We start from the raw sequence: 21,305 nt of genomic DNA, 5'->3' as shown, positions 1-21,305 counted from the left end.
CTGTAATTTCATACAGTACGGCATTCGTACACATAGTTTCGTATCGGTATTTATATTACTTTTTTTGCAGTGCCCTACATATCGGGTAGTACGGGGGTGAGAAATCTGGGGCACAAGCCTTGATTTTTAAGTAGTACAAATAAAGTCATTTGAACCAATATGAAACTTACCGATTTAAATTTAGTTGCATAAAATAATAAAATTTTTGGATATGCCGTACATTTTTCACAGTACATGTGCTTATGAGAGGAAAATTAATTTTCTCCTGATAAGTGGGCAATTACGATCAAAAATTTATGTACGGCATTGATATATTTTGTTAATATTAATATTAATTATGAACAAAAAACAAATACCGTACAAAAAAAGGTTCTAAATGGCTTTAAAAGTGTTATAGTCCAGGTTGCGAGGCCGCTTCCGCAGGAAAAATATTTCTGATTCGGTTTATTTACTGATTTTTGTTTAAAAGTGCCGCCTTTGAACAAATCAGTAGGGTGCCAGGCAAAATTTTTAGGCATAAATATTTTAAATAATTTTTTTTAACAAATTCCAAAAATAACCGGTTTTTGCAACAAAAAACATTTTTTAGATTTCTTATCTTAAATAAAAAAGTATTTTCATTTTTCTCTAAAGTAAATAGTTTTCAAGTTTTTTTTTTATTTAGCTTTACGTGTCTCGACAGCGTAGGTCACTGACACAGGTACAATTTTATTACATTACATTACAATAATATACAGTAACATTACAATTAATAAAGAAATACATTAAATATTGGTACTATTATTAATTATCAAATTCTAAACTACGTTTCTTCTTCTAAATATCCTGGTAAAGCTTGGTTTCATAGAGGAAATTAGTAAGGTTTTGGAATTGATCTGGCGAACTGAGAATATTTTGTAGGTTTTGACTCAAAAGATTATTTTTTCTTTCGTTGTTAAAGTGGGGACAGTCTACGAGAATATGTTTAACAGATAGAATATTACCATACTGTGTGCATGAAGGTGGATCTTGGGAAGTCATTAAATGTTTATGAGTTAGTCTTGTATGGCCGATTCTAAGTCGGCGAATTAAGATTTTGTTTTTTCGTGTCATGTAAGGAAACTCAAGCTTTTTAACGCTGGGATGGATGTCACGAAGCTTGGAAGGGATTTTATTCCAGTGATCTTGCCAAGACATTTGGATAATATTTTTAAAATGCGACTGTAAATCTGTATGAAGTTGTATGTTTTCAGTCTCCATATTAGAAGACGACGCTTGTTTTGCAAAGAGGTCGGCTAGTTCGTTACCTGGGATTCCTACATGAGAAGGAATCCAGATCATGGTTATGGATACTCCCGTTGAGATTAAACTGTCGAAAGAGTTTTGAATAGCTTGAACCAAAGGATGTACCGTGTACATACTTTTGAGAGAATAGATAGACGCTAAAGAGTCTGTACATATTGCTACGTTTTTATATTTTGGAGATAATAAGTTTGTAGCTTGGAGAATAGAGAATAATTCAGCAATATGTATGCAGCAGAAGAGCGGAAGATTACAAGATGTGATTAAATCGGTGTTTGAAGTTACAGCACATCCAACAGCTGTAGAACTCTTAGAAGCATCTGTGTATAAAATTTGGTCAAATCTGTTGTTAGCAATTAATTCTTTAAAGGTTTGCCTTAGAAATTGTGGATTTGTCTGATGCTTATCATAATTAGTTAACGAGAGATTAAAATCGGCTATCGATTTATTCCAGGGAGGTTAATATTGGAGTTGTGACTGAAAGATCGATATTATTCAGATGTGGTGAGAGATACTGTGACATAGACTGAAGTTTAATAGGAGAAGGAGAGTTTAAAAGTTCATTACTTAATAATTTATAAGCTGGGTTTTCGGTATTAGCTAAGATTCGAGACGAATATTTTAAAAGGAGTTGCCGGCGATGTAGCCAGAGGGGAAGTTCATTAGCCTCTCTGTATAAACTCTCTGCAGGGCTCGACCTAAAGGCTCCAAGGCATATTCGGAGTGCAGTGTTGTGTACAGAATTAAGAAGTTTTAAATCTGATGGGCTAGCTGACATATAAATGAAACTGCAGTAGTCTATTTTAGAACGAATAAGACATCTATAAATCTGAAGCAATGAGTCTTCGTCTGCACCCCAATGATGATTGGACAGAGTTTTTAATAAGTTAAAATTTGTCATGCACTTAGTTTTCAGTTCTTTTAAATGGCATTTCCAAGTAAGTTTACTGTCGAATGTGAGTCCTAAAATCCGCATACTCTTTACTGTAGGTAGACAAGTAACATTTATGGTAATTTTAGGATCTATAGTACTGGCTGTCTTGCGAGAAAACTTAATGGTTTTTGTCTTTTCAACAGAAAAATTAAATCCACTTACTGAAGTCCATTCAAGCAATTGGTCAGTAGCATTCTGAAGTAGTTTGCAAGTGGCAACAGTGTCTTTGCCTCGGCAGAAAATTATTAAATCATCTGCGTAGAGTGCGAACTTGACCGGAAGCTCAATTTTATTACATATATCGTATAAACAATTAAAATATAAAATCTCAAAAAAGCAAAATTACACACTTTCGAGGTTGAAAAACTCATATGAAAATTATTATTTTTTAGGTTAGGAAGTGACTAGATTAAAGAAAAGTTTTGAGATAGTTTATTAAATATGTTTTGTTCTTTAAATTAACAAGAAATTTATCCTTAGATAATTAATAATAATAAGTTTTGTGGTGACGGAAATGGTCGATAATAAATTAAGAATAAAATAAAAATAATGTTAAGAAAACAATAAATTAATTTAAAATGATATTAATTAAAGAATAATAATAAGAAACTAAGTCTAACAATTCATTTTTATAGTATTCTTAAAAATTTAATTATAATTTCGAATTGTTTATAGGGCCCTGCGTTCGATCCTTCTCAATCAACGATGATAAAATAAAATGTTAAAGTCGTGGAGTAAAATATAGTTTTATTAAAAGCTACTGAATGATTACACTATAGTTGTTGTTAAGGTAAAAATTTGTAATAGACTGCGTCCCAAACTAGTCCCGAAGCTATATTTATAATCTCACTAAGATGCTACGATTCATCAAATTAGTGTATTGCCCTCTTCATAGAACAAAAATCTTTAACTTTTAAAAGCTAGCAAATATAATTTGAACCGAGCTTAATACCTATTACGCACTCTATATAGTTTGCAGGAAGTTAAACAAATTGTAATTAAGCTACTAATCGATATCTTTTACAATTATACCTACACGTTGAAACTATAAAAATTCAGGCAAGATAATTGTAAGATTACAAGTTAATGGACTAATTTGTGATTAAACATAGTGGCCAATCCTTAAGAACCAGATGACAATACAAAATGTCTAGATACATAAAATATAAAATAATATTAACAGTTTAAAATATTTACAACACTTCATCATATTATAAAACTAATTTACTCGACAAGGAATCTAAGTTCCTGTAGTTGGCTGTATACCATATATAACAAAACTTTTATCAAAAATCCTTTATAAAAGGATTTAAAAATTAATTTAAAAGACCCAATCGGGCTATATCATAAAACGTTTTCGCAATCCATATTCCATCATCAGTGCACTAGGTGGGTATACATGTATTGGTTTACATTATATGGTGGTAAATATTTATAACGTCATAATATTTACCACCATATAATGTAAACTAAATTTAAAAAAACAATTTTTAACGGGTTTTTACCCATATATTTAGTGGCTCAATACATTTATACCTACCTAATGCACTGATGATGGAATATGGATTTCGAAAACGTTTTGTGATATAGCCCGATTGGGTTTTTTTTAAATTATATACCTTTTATAAAGGATTTTTAATAATTTTTTTTTAATTTACTCGGTTTTTAAATTATTATCTCACCCGAGCAGTGCTACCTAGAACCTGAATATTTAGAATTTATAATTTAGTAATACTATCCAATTCAAATCTAAGTTCATTAAGTGAAACTGATCTAGGTGGGGCCATCCTGAAAGTACTACGAAAATTTGGTTGTGATATCATATGTCCTTGAGGGGCTGGATGAAGTTCGATGCAGGAACCTTGATGACTTTGGTTTTTGGCTCTCTTGAAGTTTCGAAGATATCTGACTACCTTCCACATAATGACAATCACATAACAAAGAATATAGCCTATCATGTTCTGTGGTTAAATGAGGAATCCACTGATGGTTGGCAATGGCTTTCCACGTGTGTTCGGATATGTCTTATTCCAACTGCTCTGCCTCAAGTACTATATTTGGCAACTTACCTCCCCGAATGTCTATACTATGTCTGGGAATAATGATCTGTTTTATTCTTGGTCTCTGCATGAACTCTTTAATGGGCCTGACAGGAGTCTTTAAGTAACTTCCAGTTGCTGTTTCCAATCCATCACTGGATGTGAGAAATGTTATATTCCGGGCTTGCTATTATATGTTTAGATCGAGAACTATCGCACAATATAGCTAAATTTATAGCGTATGGTGGAATAACTAGCCAGAGGTCTGGTGTGCTCATTTTCAACTAACTGGTTTCCTTTATCATGTACTTTACTATATTGCAGGCGGTGTTAGACGTTCTATCATATAATTCATTTAATATGCAGTTTGGCTGGGTATCCATATTAATGATTGTTATATCTGAACATTTAACTCTCCTTTGTTTAATTCTATACACCTTTCTTTATCTTCATACGTTACTTCAAAATAGTGTAAATTATTATATTCTACTGCAAGTAGATTCCTTGGGACCAATAACGAGCGAACAACGCCACTTGTCACCAACGATGGAAGAGCTGTGACTCTCAGTAGGTTGCATCTAGTGTTGGCAATTATTAGGAAATAGCCAATAATGACGATGTCTCCTTCTTTATTTTGTACAACCGTATCTATTATTATTATTAAGGTTTAATATTTTTTCGTATGTGTTCGTACATTCTCTTGCATGTTCCATTGCACGGTCATAGGCCGCTTCCATTTTCAGTCGTATGTACCCTTTTTCTAATGTGTCTGCTCTATATGAGACATCACTTAGGCCTTTACACATTTCCTTTGTTTCTTTTGTCAGTGCTTCTCGAAACCTATTTAAATGTCCATTTATTCTTTCTCATGAAGAATTAATCTAGGCTATTGTTGGTAACATCATCTTCGTCTGATGTTTTAAATTTTTTATTATTTCCTTTGGATTTTCTCAAGAAATCGATATCCCTGTATACTTCATCATTTACTCCACATAATTATGTGGGGACTGTTCCTAGAAGTTCCTTTTCAGGCTTCTTTTAAATTCACACACACATGAGTTCATCCCAACCCCTAGGAACATAAGTGTACCACTGCTATTCAGTGGTACCCCCATGTCCGAAGATTAAACCGGTCTCGGTCCAAGGGAGTGTATCCCTTGGCTCGGTACCTATCTGACCGCCAGGTTTGTCCTCCACTCTTCCCTATGTCTGACATACGCAGAGAGGGCTTATGAACGATTACGTCGGACGATTTGGGAAAACAAAATACCCTCCGTTTTTCATGACTTGTGGTTAGGCCACCTGACTCTAGGGGTAGCTTAATGCAGCTTTTCTCCCTATTTACTTTAAAAAATTTATATGTGAGTTGACTTTTGGCTCTGTGTCCCAGAAATATGTATGTCCAATCAGGGAGTCGGCAGCGAAGCTGACGGCCCCCTGTCCGGAAGTTGTGTGCTTGGTCAAACAGTCGCCAATTTGGCAAAAACAAGTTTTGGTCTCCTTGCCGGCCGAGTAACCGATGGGTCTGGCCATCAAGCCCGTGTTTTTTTGCCTGAGAGCATGCCTGAGGGGCCTTGGCATAACGGGCTTTAAGGAATGTGGATCTGTGTCCAACTGATTTTAATGGCTTCACTAGTTTGATTGTTAGTAGAGGTTTTAGGTGAAATAATAATAGAAAGAAGGAGTTAATGGGTGGAATGTGCATTCTCAAGTGTATAATGCTCTCACACATTCCGTGTATATGTTTTTGGGTTTTTTTTTTGTAGTTTTAACTGGTTAGTGAAAATGAAAATAACTAAAATATTAAAAATAAAAATAAAAATGAGAAATGGGTTAGGGGTTAGGGGTTATTTTTATGGTGAGCTAGGCTCTTTTTTGTTTTTTTTTGCTAAATTTTTTTTTGTATTTTTGTGTTTTTTGGGGCCAAATCTGTTAAGCTGTCATTTGCAGCTTTTTATGTGGATATCCTTACTTTGCGTTCAATCAGGGTTACCCCTGTAACCAGCCAGCTGTTGTTTAGGCCGTCTTAGTACTGTCCTTAGATTTGGATCGTAGTTTGTCAACTCTCTTAGGAAACGGTTGGGATGGTTTCTGAGATTATTAAAGAACACATATGCATATTCGTCTATCATGTTCAGGACTCTCTTTTGCTGCAAATTCCTATATACGTACCTTAAAGGTACATACCTAGGGATTTCAAGAGCCTCCCTAATCATGAAGTTCTCGACTGTTTAAATTTTCTTTCTGTTTGTTTTACATGCATGTCCCCATGCCGCTGAGGCATATGTGAGGGATGGCAGTATGATGGTGTTGGCCATTCTAATCTTAGTTTTGAATCTTAGTGTACTTTTTCTCCCTATTACCGAGGAGAGTTGACTGTTAAGGATTTTTGCCTTGTGTACCGCTTGATTTATGTGGTCTGTAAAGGTAATATGCCTATCTAGCGTTACTCTGAGATATTTAGCATGGTTTGTCCATTCGACCGGAGTACTGAAGATAGTTAGCTCCCTGTTTGGGAGTCCTTCACGTCTTTTGTACATGAAAGCCTGTATTTTGTCCGGGTTGACGGCAATTTTCCACGTACCACACCAAGATTGCAGACAGTTTAGGGCCGCTTGCAAGCATCTAGTGGCCAGATCAGGGTTGCTACTGCTAGTAGCTATAGCAGTGTTGTCAGCGTACAGACTGAGCATAGTCCGATGATCACTAGGAGTGTCTGAACTGTATATGGTATACAGATAAGGAGATAGCACGGCTCCCTGTGGCACTCCTGCCTCCATAGTTCCGACTTCGGATAGGGTGGACCCTATTTAAACTCTGAACCTTCTGTTGGCTAGGTAGGAGGAGACAAAGCATGTCATCGCTTCACTATATCCAAGTTCGTTCATTTTATACATCAGACCGTCATGCCATACTCTGTCAAAGGCTTTACTGACATCTAAAAAGGCGGCTGCTGTATATTTTCTTTCATTATACCCTATTGTGATGAACTCTGTCAGTCTCAGTTCTTGCAGTTCACAGGAGTGATTGCTCCTGGATCCGAACTGCGCTTCTGGAATCGTTCCTATTATTTCAGATTCATCTCTTAATGTGGCCAAGATAACTCGTTCTGCAATTTTGCTTATTGATGGTTATAAGCTGATGATAGGTAGCTTTGTGGAAACGTTCCGTTTTTACCTGGTTTCCCTATCATTATAACTTGAACCTCCTTCCACCTGTCAGGAGCGTATCTTAATGTTATTATGTGATTTATTAGGTTCGTTAAGCGAACGATAGCTTTCACTGGCAGGTTTTTTAAGGCTCTGTTTGTGATGTTGTCTGGGCCTTGATCTTTCTTAGCATTGGTCATTTTGATAAACAACTGGATTTTCTCAGGGGTGGTGTGTCTGACTGCTATGCCGTCTCTACTCTTTAGAAATCTGCTCCTTCTTTCCCCTTCTTCTTCAAAGTCTGGATCTTCATTTGGGTGGTGGTTGTTTCTGCATCCTCTCTCCAGTGTATGTTTCATGACCTCAGCTTTGTCCTGTTCAGAATAAACTAAGCCGTTAGCCCCATGTAATGTGGGTATTGGCTTTTTAACCTTTCTCAAGACTTTAGAAAGCAGATTTGTTAGGATCCAGCTGTTGGATATAGTCGTCCCAGTTGTTATTCCTGCGAATTTACAGCTGATTTTGACCTCCCTATTCATTCAGTTCATTAGCATTGTATTAGAGTTTTCAGTTCATTGCTGATTTCTCTGATTGTTGTTGATGGTACCGGTTTCCAGTGCATTTTGTATGGTTCTTTCAAACTTCAACACCTACTCTTCCAGTTTTCGGTTGTTATTGATGTAAGTAACTATTCCTATTGTTTCACTGACAATTCGTTTGAAGTTAGGTTAGCTTGTTTTCTTTTTCTTGTATAGCTGCACGTAGTTTGTTTCTAAGGCGCCTAAAGTTAGTACGATTAGGTTGTGGGTAGAGTCTCCTTCATTAAGTGACTGTATTTCGTATTGTTGTCCCACGTTGTGAAGAATTGCTATGTCTAAATAGGTAGGAAGTCTGTCTCCTCCAATGAAACATGTGGACTCCATAAGTCCCGTGATGACTATATAAATTTTGTTTTTGAGATATCCACATAACAATCTCCCGTTTCTGTTATTTACTCTGTCTAACCAATTAGGTGATCTTGCATTCAAGTCACCAATTATGACGGTTAGTTCGTCTGTATCAAGAATGACGTCCAGATCCTGGCTCAGGATCGGCTCATTCGGTCTGACATAGGCTGAGACAATTTTCAGCGTGTCGTTAATCGTAATGATCCGAACTATGGTGGCTTCAATAGTGACCAGACCATCTGGTATAGGAATTGATTGGTGTTCTATTCTTGTTTTCACCATGATGGCCGGACCTCCTGAACGTGATCTATGGTCGTTCCTATAGACGCTATAGTCCGGAAATTTGGTTTTCACCTTTTTTGTGAGACGAGTCTCTTGGAAGGCTATAACGTCTAAGTGAAGTCTATTGGAGAACTTATTCATATCGTTGATTTTTTGTCTCAGTCCGCCAGAATTCCATGACCCCATTTGTAGATCGTCTAATTGTACTGGCATTATTGATTTGCACCGAAACTGCTCAGAGCGCTCATGACTCCTGTAATTTTCTCAAAAATTGTTGAGAAATTGTTTACTTGCTCTTGGAAAGTAGCTATTAACCTTTCATTTAGCACAATGTTATTTGACGTTTGTTTTGGTGTCTCGTTGTTCGATGTTTGTTTGACCATTTGAGCGTAACTCACATTTTTGTTGGTCGGTGTACTTTGTACATTTCTGTTTTTTGCCTGTTGTGTTTGTGGAGGCTTACGTTTTGGAGCTTTCTTGCATCTTTTGTAATTTGCAGTGTGTGCTTCACCGCAGTTTGTGCATTTAGGAGTACTTCTATCTTTTTCACAGTCTCCTGACTTGTGATTTGCTCCACATTCCACGCATCTAGAGCCACAGTGGCACGCTTTTGAGCCGTGGAAGAAGCCCTGACAATTGTAACATTGCATGCTCTCCATATTATTTTTAAATTTATCTTCCATGTACACTTTCATGTAGCATAGGAGGTAGCATAGTAGGTAGGTACTTTTATTTAATTAAATATTGTCATTTTAAGTAGGCAAAAAAGGATAAAAGTTTATGTTTCTTTAATAATCTTTTTTAAATTATCAAAAAACAAGTTTGCTAAAACTTACAGTTTTATCCCTGCGTTCACTTATGTGGCACCGGGTGGAAATGGAAAACACCGCCTCCCCGTTAGAACTGTAACTAGAACGTAAGCTGGATCCCTGGATGTCGCAAGCTTCTTCATCTTCCAACAGCTGGAACAGTAGACCCAAGGACTGCTATTTAGGTACTCTGTTGCTCTCTGATCTTCTTTTTGTATTGTCTTTCCTCCACACTTCGAATGCGATCGTCGATCTGGTACGGAACTGGCTAACAATTATTCAGGTCGCTAAGGGTCGTTTCCTTTGAAGCTCTAATCCTTAATAACACCCTTCTGTTGTTGTTTTGCTAAGGGACCAATGGAAAACTCGAATGTAATTATAATTTCGAATTGTTTCTAATGCCCTGTGTCCGATTCTTCTCGATTGACGATGATAAAATAAAATGTTGAAGTCGTTGACTAAAATATAGTTTTATTGACAGCTACTCAATTATTGCACTATAGTTGTTGTTGAGGTCCTAAACTAGTCCCAAAACTAAACTTATAATCTAAAATGCTACGATTCATCAAATAAGTGTATTGCCCTCTGCATACATAGAATAAAAACCTTTGACTTTTAAATGCCAACAAATATAATTTGAACCGATGAAATGATTGCAATAATTTCCTTATTACCTATTAGGCAATTTATAGTTTGCAGGAAGTTGAACAAACTGTAATGTTTTACAATTATACACGGTGAAACTATAAATATTCAGAAAATTAAGATTAATTTGACATTACAAGTTATTGGACTAATTTGTGATTGAACGGTAATCAAGAACTCATTCAACTTCGGAGCGCTATAAAGCCCAGAAAAAAATTATTTTTTTTATTTTTCATTTTACACTAAAAATTATTCAGAATAAAGTTGCAGACAATTTAATTTGCTACAAATAATGTGAAATAAAATTTTCTATAGGGTTGCTAGTTTACGAGATACAGCGGAAAAATCATTTGTACTGCTTATTCCAAGTTGGTGAGTATTCAAGAATCCTGTCAATGTCGGACAGATTTCTGGATTTATAATTTTTCACTGTAAAATACAGAGAAATTGATGAAATTTAACAAATTTGTAGTGAAAATTATTCTTTAAAAAACCCTCTATAACATTACTTCGATGTAATTTTTTTGTAAAATTACCACAAAAAAAATTTGTTTCAAACATTTTAGTTTTTTTGTTTATAACTTATTTATTTTTCATTTTATGATAAAAAGTCATAAAATTAAAGTTATAGACCAATAAATTTGCTATAAATAATATCTAATATAATTTTCTGTATGATTGCTAGTTTATGAGATACGGCGCGAAAACCCTTTGCACCACTTTTTCCAAGATAGCGGCCGCGGGACAAGGGTGGTAACACCACAAACTTGAACGAACTTAAGCTTATATTTACTTTTCCAATACCTAAAAATAATAAAATTGCGTCCAGTAAAAAATACATGCTGAATCCTAAAAAATGTAACATTTCAATAAACTATTATCAGCTGTGCAAAATCCATCAATTAAAAATGTACAGCAGTTTTTTTATTTATCTCCTTTTAAATAACTAATAACAGCCACGTATTTAAAATATAACATAACATACACCACAGGGTACTTTAAAAATCTGTTCAAATTTCAAATTTTTGGTTTTTGCTTTTTTTTTTAATTATTAATTTGTATGTTTTCAATGAAAATTGACTTGTCCGTTTTTCATGTCCAACAACTATTATAATCGGCTATGAATTAGTTTCATAGTTTTTAGTTGTATTTTGTCAAAAGAGTGTTTCCAATAACCTCAAGTAATGGGGATTAAAATCAAGACTTGCGCCTTAGATTTCTCACCCCTGTACCACCCGATATGTACGGTACTGCAAAAAAAGTAATCTAAATAACGATAGAAAACAATGTGTATGACTGACTTTCTGAATGAAAGTACCTAAAATGGGGTCAAGGTTTTCCGAAAATCATAGAATGTCCCTGCTAATGTAATTGTACCAATATTTTTGTACGGCATTAGGTCGCAGGTCATTATTTTTGTATTACCTACGTAAGTTATAAATGCCGTACAAAAATAGCAATAAAAATTGACGGCATAGTTTCCGAAGTTTTTATTACATATTGTAGTATGGATTTATATGTGATTCGTGCTGCGATCTTCATGCAGTGACCCCTTAAAAATATCACATGGGTTTGTAGACTATTAAGTTTACAAATAAGATTAAGTTTGATCTTAATATTGGAATGTATTTGGATTTATAATGTACGTTGTCTTTCCCCATATATATATACATATTTATATATTATATATTATATATATATATATATATATATATATATATATATATATATATACCTATATATATATATATATATATATATATACAAAACCACAAAACCACAAGTTTATTAGGGCTGCAGCCAGAAGGTTGCTTGAGATGTTAGAAAAACACTCTTTTGACTTTTTGTTGAGCTTTCGGAATTGTTTTATTGCTTTTTCAAGACACTGTAATGTATATAAAAAAAAATGTGTAAATATTTACAAAATATCACAATTCGTCAGTGCAACTTACTGGTCGTTGAGATTATTTAAAATAAACTTTGAGACTCAACATTAAAAACACAAATTTAAAATATATTATTGGACAATACATTCTAAAAATTTTGGTCAGGATAGTAAAACTTAGTTTATTTCATGACATATATTAATGGTATGTTTTAACTCTAATACATAGAGAACAGAAAGAAAAAACAATGTGATTAAAGTGTAATTATTTGTTCTTAATATTGTATTATTTTTTTTTTTCGAAAAGCAAGAGGCCCATATTTGGGTAGTTTAGATTTTTAATTATTAACCTGTCTTAATGGTATGCAATCAGTTATGCATACAAGAATATTTGAAGATTTATAATTATTTTATTTTTGATGATTGTTCCATTAAATAAAAATAAATGTTGCTCAATTTATCTATGTCAGACTTTTTATTAATGCAAGATATACTGGATATTATGCAAAACATTTCCAAGAAAACACGTTTTGTTTGGTTTTTTTTCTTTTGCCAAAATACAAGAATCCTCGAAATTAAACTCATGTTTCCGAGTTATTGCATGTTCTGCGAGTGCACATGCATTTATTTTGTTAGTTTTTATGTATTGTATAATGTTTTTATGTATGAAGACAGGTTATTAATTAAAAATCTAAACTACCCAAAATATGGGCTTCTTGCTTTTTGAAAAAAAAAAATAACTAAATACAATATTAAGAACAACTAATTACACTTTAATCACATTGTTTTTTCTTTCTGTTCTCTATGCAATAAAGTTAAAACATACCATCAAAATACGTCATGAAATAAACTATGTTTTACTATCCTTTGCCATAATTTTACCAAAATTTTTAGAATGTATTTTCCAATATTATATTTTAAATTTGTTTTTTTAATGTTGAGTGTCAAAGTTTATTTTAAATAATCTCAACGACTAGTAAGTTGCACTGACAAATTGTGATATTTTGTAAATATTTACACATTTTTTTATATACATTACAGTGTCTTGAAAAAGAAATAAGACCATTTCGACAAAAAAAAGGTAGACAAAAAGTCAAAAGAGTGTTTCGCTAACATCTCAGCCAACCTTCTGACTGCAGCCCTAATAAGCTTGTGTTTTTGTTTATATCTACAGTCACTAATATCCTGTATTTCTTATATATATATATATATATATATATATATATATATATATATATATATATATATATATTTATATATATATATATATATATTTATATATATATATATATATATATATATATATATATATATATATATATATATATAAATATATATATATATATATATATATATGTTCAGAAAGATTTCCGCGGTTAGTACAATTAAACTTAGAGCTAAGATTAATATTATTATAAAAATTAATATTAAACTCACCAGTCTTCCGGGTTGAACCGCGTCGATATCCATTTTGCCGAGCTTTCGACATCCTCTCTGATGTCTTCTTCAGGGCTTCCGAGGTCTCAGTCTCCCGAGCCCCCAGACACTACTACACTCACTAGTCACTTCTAGTTCACTCACTAGTTCACTACTACTACTACTACTACTAGTAGTAGTGAACTAGTGAGTGAACTAGAAGTGACTACACTACTACTAGTAGTAGTGAACTAGTGAGTGAACTAGAAGTGACTAGTGAGTGTAGTAGTGTCTGGGGGCTCGGGAGACTGAGACCTCGGAAGCCCTGAAGAAGACATCAGAGAGGATGTCGAAAGCTCGGCAAAATGGATATCGACGCGGTTCAACCCGGAAGACTGGTGAGTTTAATATTAATTTTTATAATAATATTAATCTTAGCTCTAAGTTTAATATATATATATGTATATATATATATATATATATATATATATATATATATATATATATATATATATATATATATATTGAAAAAGTTGTATTTTATTAATTTTATTTTTATTTATAATAAATGTTGTAATTTTTAAAATATGTGGTTCGTTGTTTAATTTAATATATACCTCCGCTAGCTCAATTATGTGTTCTAAGCAATCTGTCACTGTGTGACGTCGACTCTGTAGTCTCCTGGTAGAGTTCAAAAAGAAATTAAACCAAAATTTACTTTAGACTTTTGATAAATTAACCCAAATGAAGCACGTTATTTATTAATATTGAACAAATTTAATATAAACAATAAAATTCGTCTGCAACTTGGGTTGCCTTTAAAAAATTTACAAAAATAGGAATCGTATAAATCTTAATGTGGTTTAGTGTCGTGACAATAAAAATTTATTACAAAATGTGGAGACTCTTTACAAGTACCTAAAAACTAAATAAATATTGCAACTTTATAAAGTGTTTTAATGAACTATAAAGAAAGAGAAAATGAACACTTTATTCCGCTGACTTTTAACTTGCATTCAAATATAATTAAAATTTTAAATGATCCCCAAAATTATTATCCAACCTCACTTTAAAACAGTTCTGATTTATTTAAAGAAAACTAACTACTCGCAAAATAATCGGTGAAACTGGAATATCAATCCACTCTTCGGAAGTTAAGGTACGTACTATTCTATTTTTAATTTAATGATCATTAATATTTTCTATTTTTTTAAGGCCTATCGCAATTATGTTAATTCATGAATTTTAATTTTCTCAATTTAAATGACATTTCTGTACTCCAATAATAATTTATAAGTCAAATTGTTTCTCTTACTCTCTGGAACAAATTCTGGATATCTCTGCTGTGGAAACTGTGGAAAAACTAAAATTCTAATTAGACGAGTTAAAAAAAACTCCCGACCTATTCCACAGTTTCAGGGCTCCCCTTCGTCGAAAAATCCTCGTCGGCCTCTTCAAAAAACCTATTATCCGTTACTAACAGCAACCAACGTTCTTTTTCTTTTCGTCTTCTATTTTTTTAAAACCATAAAACTGTCCTGTTCTGACACATTTGTCAATCCACATTAATTTCTCATAATCACTTTAATCACATCTAATTTGGGAATTTATAAAAAAAAATGTTCAGATATAAAACTTATTCTATTACAATGCTAATACAATTTATTCTTTTCATCTCCACATCATTGTAATTTCTTATTTAACAAAACTCCTATTAATTTAGCTCCCACAGACTTGCTTGACAGTTTATTTTCTGACGTTTTTTTAAAATTTCTATGTTTAAATATTTTTTAAGAATTCTTCCTTTTTTGTTCTTTTTAAGGTTTAGACGATTCACCTATACACTAGGCAACTATACTATTCAGAAATTATTAACACTATACCAGGTAAGTCAAAATTAATTTATTTAACAATTTACTAATCTTTTTCTCTCTTTTATTTCAGAGTCTAACCCACATTGTGATGGCTTCATGAAATTCATGAACAACAAACTCATATAAAAATCCATTTAAGTTGTATCCTTTTTAACATATTGAAATCATTTCAACTTCCCCCCAATTTGGATTTTGTTCAGTGCTAACTATCAGCACTTACTAAATCTAAATTCTTACCGGTAAACTTAAATATTTTATTAATATTAACATAACAATAAACTGACTTTTATTAATAAGCATATCTCTTGAATATTTTTTTTTATAATTTACTCTATGACAAATACAGAATTCTCCAAACAAAATCTACAAATCTTTCACTAATTATATCAACTTCAGAATCAAATTTCCAAGTACTTTCCCAATTTCTTTACTTATTTTCCTGTACTATTTATTTCTTGTACTATTTTCGTAGAAATTCTTATAATTGTTCCCCTATATACTATTTCATATACTATTTTAGTATCTTTATTCATTGCCGCATTATTATTTATTCTTTTTATATCCGCATATAATATTCATTTTATCATCTCTACATATAACTCTCTATATTTCATATTTCAATATTTCATATAATTCTATTTTTCATCTTATTTCCGCATATACTATTTATCATTATAATATTCCCTATTTCCCAATTTCTACAAAATATCGATTTGCCCATAGTACTTTGCTCATTTATTTATACTTGTAACTCCTATAAATCTACTTGAAAATAAATCAACCTTTTTTGTTTATATAAATTCATCATTATTCTGTACATCTGTTCCTAATAAATTATTTAATTATCAAATTTATCTCAAGATATGCTTATTTATTAATTATCCTTCTATTTACAAAACTTATATCTTATAATACCAAATTCGTGTCATAATATTGCCTACCCTTGTATGTTTATTCATAATACTTATAAATTCCCTCTATATTAAATATCCCTCTAATTTTATTAGTTTCTGGATGTCTTAGTTCATAACTGTTTACCCCATGTTCAGTACTAATGACATAAGGTCCTTCAAATGGCAAAAGTAATTTTCCACACAGATTTTCATCCCTTTTAGGCACCTGTAAAGACCTGATAAGTACCTTCTCCCCTTTTTCAAAAGTAACTCTTTTCTTTCTCTTCTTATTGATTCTATTTACATAACGATCAGCATTTCTTATTAAATTTTGGTTCACCTTCTTCATTACTTCTTGAATGTCCTCTGTATTACTGATTTCCCAGGGTCTTTCTGGATACTTTCCAGACATTAGGAAATATGGGCATTATTTGGTGATTCCAGGTGGTGTCTCATTTAAAAATCTTTCAACTTGTGGCAAATTTTCCTGCCATAAATAATGTTGTCTAGCACACAAAATTCTTAAGAATTTTACCACCTCTTTGATGTATCTTGCTGCAGGATTAGATGCGGGTCTTCTGATACTAATGAAATTTAATTGGATTTTCTTTTCTTCACAAACTCTTTTTAATCTTGGACTTTCAAAATATGTGGCATGATCTAAGATAATTGTTTCTGGAGTACCTACTTCCTCTATGTATTTTTCTAGATAGTATTTTACGGTTTTTACATTTGTCCTTTCGCTGGGATATAACTTTACAAATTTTGTATGTATGTCAATCATTATAAAAATATTTTTGCAGCCCTATTCACTTATGGCTAAATTACTGACAAAATCGATAGCAACTAATTTTAAAGGTCTCTCTGCAACTATGGATTTTGCTACATTAACATTGTGGAAATTCTTCTCCTTTGCTAACTGACAAATGGTACAACTTTTAGTAATGTTTTTCGCCATGGGTATATCTTTTCTTGTAAAATAATTTTCCCTAAACAACATCCATAATTTTCTGCTCCCTATATGACCATATTCAGCATGTAGATCTCTCATGATTTCTTCTGCTAATTCTTTGGTTACGACATAAACTTCTATGGTTTCCAACTTCTTACACCATACTCCATTGATGTTGATTGCTCTCTTCTTTTCTGCTTTTCTCAATCTTCTCTGATCTTCCAAGATTCTTTCTAACGAATACAGCCCTTTTTCATTCTTCATTCTGTTGATTCCAATTTGATATTTTCTTCCTTCACTTCTTTGTTGTGCTTCTCTGCTTAGTACATCTGCTACAATGTTTGACTTGCCTGGAATATGTCTAATTTCGAAGTCATATTCTTGTAACAAAAGGCTCCATCTATGAATTCTGTTGTTGGCAAACCTGTTTTTAAACAAAGTTGTCAGAGCAGAATGATCCGTTTCCAATACAAAATGTGCTCCTAACAAAAATAATCTTAATTTGGTAACACAGTAGATCACACTTGCCATTTCTATTTCCGTTGCTGAATATATTTTTTCAAAATCTTTGGTTACCCTAGATACGAAACTTATAGGAACTTCCTTTTCTTCTTGTTGTTGTAGCAACACTCCAGCTAATCTCTCACATGATGCATCCGTTCTTAGTATAAACTCCTTATCATACTGCGGATGATACACTTGCAAATTAGTTGTAAAAATTTGTTTTAATTGTAAAAAAGCTGTATTTCTTTCTGGAGTCCATTCCCATTTCTGGTTCTTCTTTAACAGTTCTATTAGTGGCACTTCCATCCTACTTAGGTCTGGAATTAATCGTTTAAAATAATTCAATATTCCTAAGAAACCTCTGAGTGTTTTGAGATTATGTGGTGTGGCAAATTCTTGAATCGTTTGTATCCTTTCTGGATTCATACTGACTCCTTGTGTATTGAGCACATATCCTAGATATGTGACTTCTTTTTGGTAAAAAAAGCATTTTTCCAAATTTAATTTTAAATCTGCTGTTATTACTCTTCCATTAATGTTTTTAGGTGATCCTGATGTGACAACTCATCTTCAGAAAATACCAAGATGTCGTCTATGTAGTGGAGAATGAACCTTTCATATTTGTTCAGAATGGAATGAAAAGTTCTGACCAGTGCTGCACATGAACTCTGGAGTCCAAATGGTACCACACAGAATTGGTACACAATACCATCCACCATGAATGCTGTATAACATCTGCTTTCTTTGCTTTAGTGATTCTTCCAAAAATACCCTCAACATTCATTGAACTCTCATATTGTTTTCTCGTATAGCTGTTGATATTACGAGCATCCAGGCATATCCTGATTTCTCCTGATTTTTTTCTTACACATGTGATGGCACTAATATAAGGAGAATTACTTCTTTCTATTATTTTATCCCTCAGTATTTTATCCAGCTCTCGGTACACCTCATTATTTAATTTGTACGGAATGGGATATGTCTTCATTTTATAATTGTTGATTTCTTTGTTTATTTCCAATTTATGTACATATTGTTTTGCCACACACACCTCTTGATTGAATAACCTCTGATGTTCCTTTAACAAACTTCTTATCTCCATTTCATGTTCCTTTGGCACTAAAATAATTTCTTCTGAACTGTTTACTTGACAAATCTGAAATTCTTCTTTATTCAAAATCTCTTCTTTATTTAATTTACAAAATTTAATAGATTCTTGATCAATTTGTAAAGTTTGATTGACATAGTTAATAATCATTTTATGTTTTTCCATTTCATCATTTCCCAATACTATCTCAAAATTTAAGTGATCTACCACTAACATTTGTATTTCATACATTTTATTTCCCAATTTTACATTACAGATTATAGAACTATTAGTATCATATAATTTTTTATTATTCGCCCCTATTAATGATAATTTATTTGTTTTTATCACCATAATATTGTCCTTATTTAAATTATTTACAATGTTTTTGTTGATTAGAGTTACTTCTGAACCTGTATCTAATAATAACTTGTATACTGAATCTTGTATGTACCCTTCAATAAACTTTAAAGTATTAGTGTTATTATTTTTATTTAATTCCCCAGTATCTTTAATAAACTCCCTTGTATGTTCATACTTTGATAAGTAGACAATATTATGCACATAGGAGCGGTCTAAACAAAATTTCTCCCTTCTGCATCAACACTTGCTTCCCCCCTATTCTCCTCTGTTCTAACTACATTCACCTGTCTTCTCTCCTCATTTTCCCCCCTATTATATCTTGGATTCCCTTCTCTGTAAATTTCCCTATTTCTCGTCTCCTGTGGATAATTTCCCTGGTTCTGTCTCCAATTATTGCCTCTGTCATTTCCCTGTCTCCAGTTATTCCCTCTATCATTGTTTGGATTCCCTTGTCTACGTTCCCAGTTATATCTTCCGATATCTCTCCTGACATTGTTCATATTCTCTCCCCTATTTGTAAAATCCCTGCTTCTATTTTGTCTCTCAAATTCTCTTTCCCTATAATTTTTCCCTCGATTCACATATCCCTGTCTATTTGCTGTGTTATTCCTATATGTCCCTTGCTCTTGTCCATTTCGATTCTGCGTCCCTACACTCCTCTCAATCCTCTGAAGATATCCTGTCAGACTTTCCATCGTCTTTATATTGTGGAGAGCTATTGTTTCCGCCATGTTATGGTTATATTGCCTGGCGATGTATAGGACAATCTCCTCTTCTCGCATAGCCGGTTCTAAGTATTGTGCTGTCTGGAATAACTGCATTACGTACAGATTGTAGTTGGTACTTTTTTCATAATTGAATTTCCCAAAATACGACCGCTCCCTGAAATTAGCCTGTTGGTTTTCTCCCCAAAAATAGTTAATAAATTTGGCCTCAAATTCCTGCACATTATTTATGGAATTTTCATTATTGCAAAACCATAATAATGGCATGCCCACTAACATGTTTCGAATATTCAATTTCATTTCTATCGGATCCCTTACATTATTTACCTTATTTTTGATGATATCTACAAATATTCTAGGCTGTGAGTGATTCAGGTTTCCGTCAAACTTAATTCCCCTATCATTATAACTCGGCATCACAGTACTCACTCCCCTTGTTTGTCCTAGATTTGATTCCAAACTCTGAATCTCCTCACTTGCATTTTTAAATTTCTCTCTCAATTCCTCAACTTGTCCCTGAAATACTCTATCTCCCTTTTCCGCCTGATTTGCATGCCTACCCATTTCCAGTTCCAAATTCTGCAATCCCATCTTTATATTGTTTTTGATAATGGTAAGTTTTTCCTCATGATCCTGAGTTTGCCTTTTAACACTTTCTACCTCCCTAACAATCTCTTTATTCTGCTTATTAACTTCTTTGTTTATTTCCCTTGGTAAATTCTTTTGAATGGATGTTCCCAACTCTACAAATCTGCTCCCAATTTCCTGTCCTATTTCCGCTCTAATTATGGCCTTTTCTCTGGATATCTCCTCCTGTACATTCCTCTTAAAATTCTCACTTTCTCCTCTGACCTGTTCTACTTTCTCTTCTAAACCTTGGGTAATGTGTAGCATCTCTTCCCTGACTATCTTCACTTCTTCTTTGATTTCTTCCCTCATTTTAATTAACTCTCCCCTAAGTTCTCCTTTAATATTATTTTCCATTTTGTTCATATCCCCCCATAATATTGTTAATATTACTATCCATTTTGTGCATATCCCCCCTAATATTATGATCCATCTGTTGTAACATCCGCATTATTTGCCCCATATCCATCTGTGTCATCCCTGACTCTCCAACATCTCCTTACCTGCGTCTCTCCTCCTGCACTCTACTTTCATCCTCACTTTCATCACGTCTATCTTTAACTGTCTCATCCAACTCCTCTCTCAAACTATCTGTTAGACTTCCCTCTCTATCACCTTGTCCTGCTTCTTGTATGCCTTGCTCTAAATATACTACAACTTCTCCTGATCCTCCTCTGCTTTCTTCATCTACCTGTATATCCTGTTCCTGTTCTAACACCTGTTCTCCTTTACTCTCTTTCGGTACGACTTCTTTTCCATTTCTTAAAGTCATTCGGTCTGCCATTTTATCCTAATATCTATTTATTCTCAAATTTAACTTTAACTGTCCCAGAATCTCTGCAACACTAATCACACCAATTTATTTTTACTTTAATCTGTGTAATATTAATAAA

General features: G+C 33.0%; 1 protein-coding gene across 1 annotated transcript in view; it reads right to left on the bottom strand.

Moving 5' to 3' along the window:
• The window catches only part of LOC140452742 (uncharacterized), a 128,393-nt gene that overhangs the window by 28,527 nt on the left and 78,561 nt on the right, over positions 1-21,305 (bottom strand). The gene's annotated exons all lie outside the window — the stretch shown is intronic.

Source organism: Diabrotica undecimpunctata, chromosome 11, assembly GCF_040954645.1.
Source record: "Diabrotica undecimpunctata isolate CICGRU chromosome 11, icDiaUnde3, whole genome shotgun sequence".
Taxonomy (NCBI): domain Eukaryota; kingdom Metazoa; phylum Arthropoda; class Insecta; order Coleoptera; family Chrysomelidae; genus Diabrotica; species Diabrotica undecimpunctata.
The sequence above is the reverse complement of the archived record's forward strand: the minus strand, read 5'-3'. Positions and strand labels throughout refer to the sequence as shown.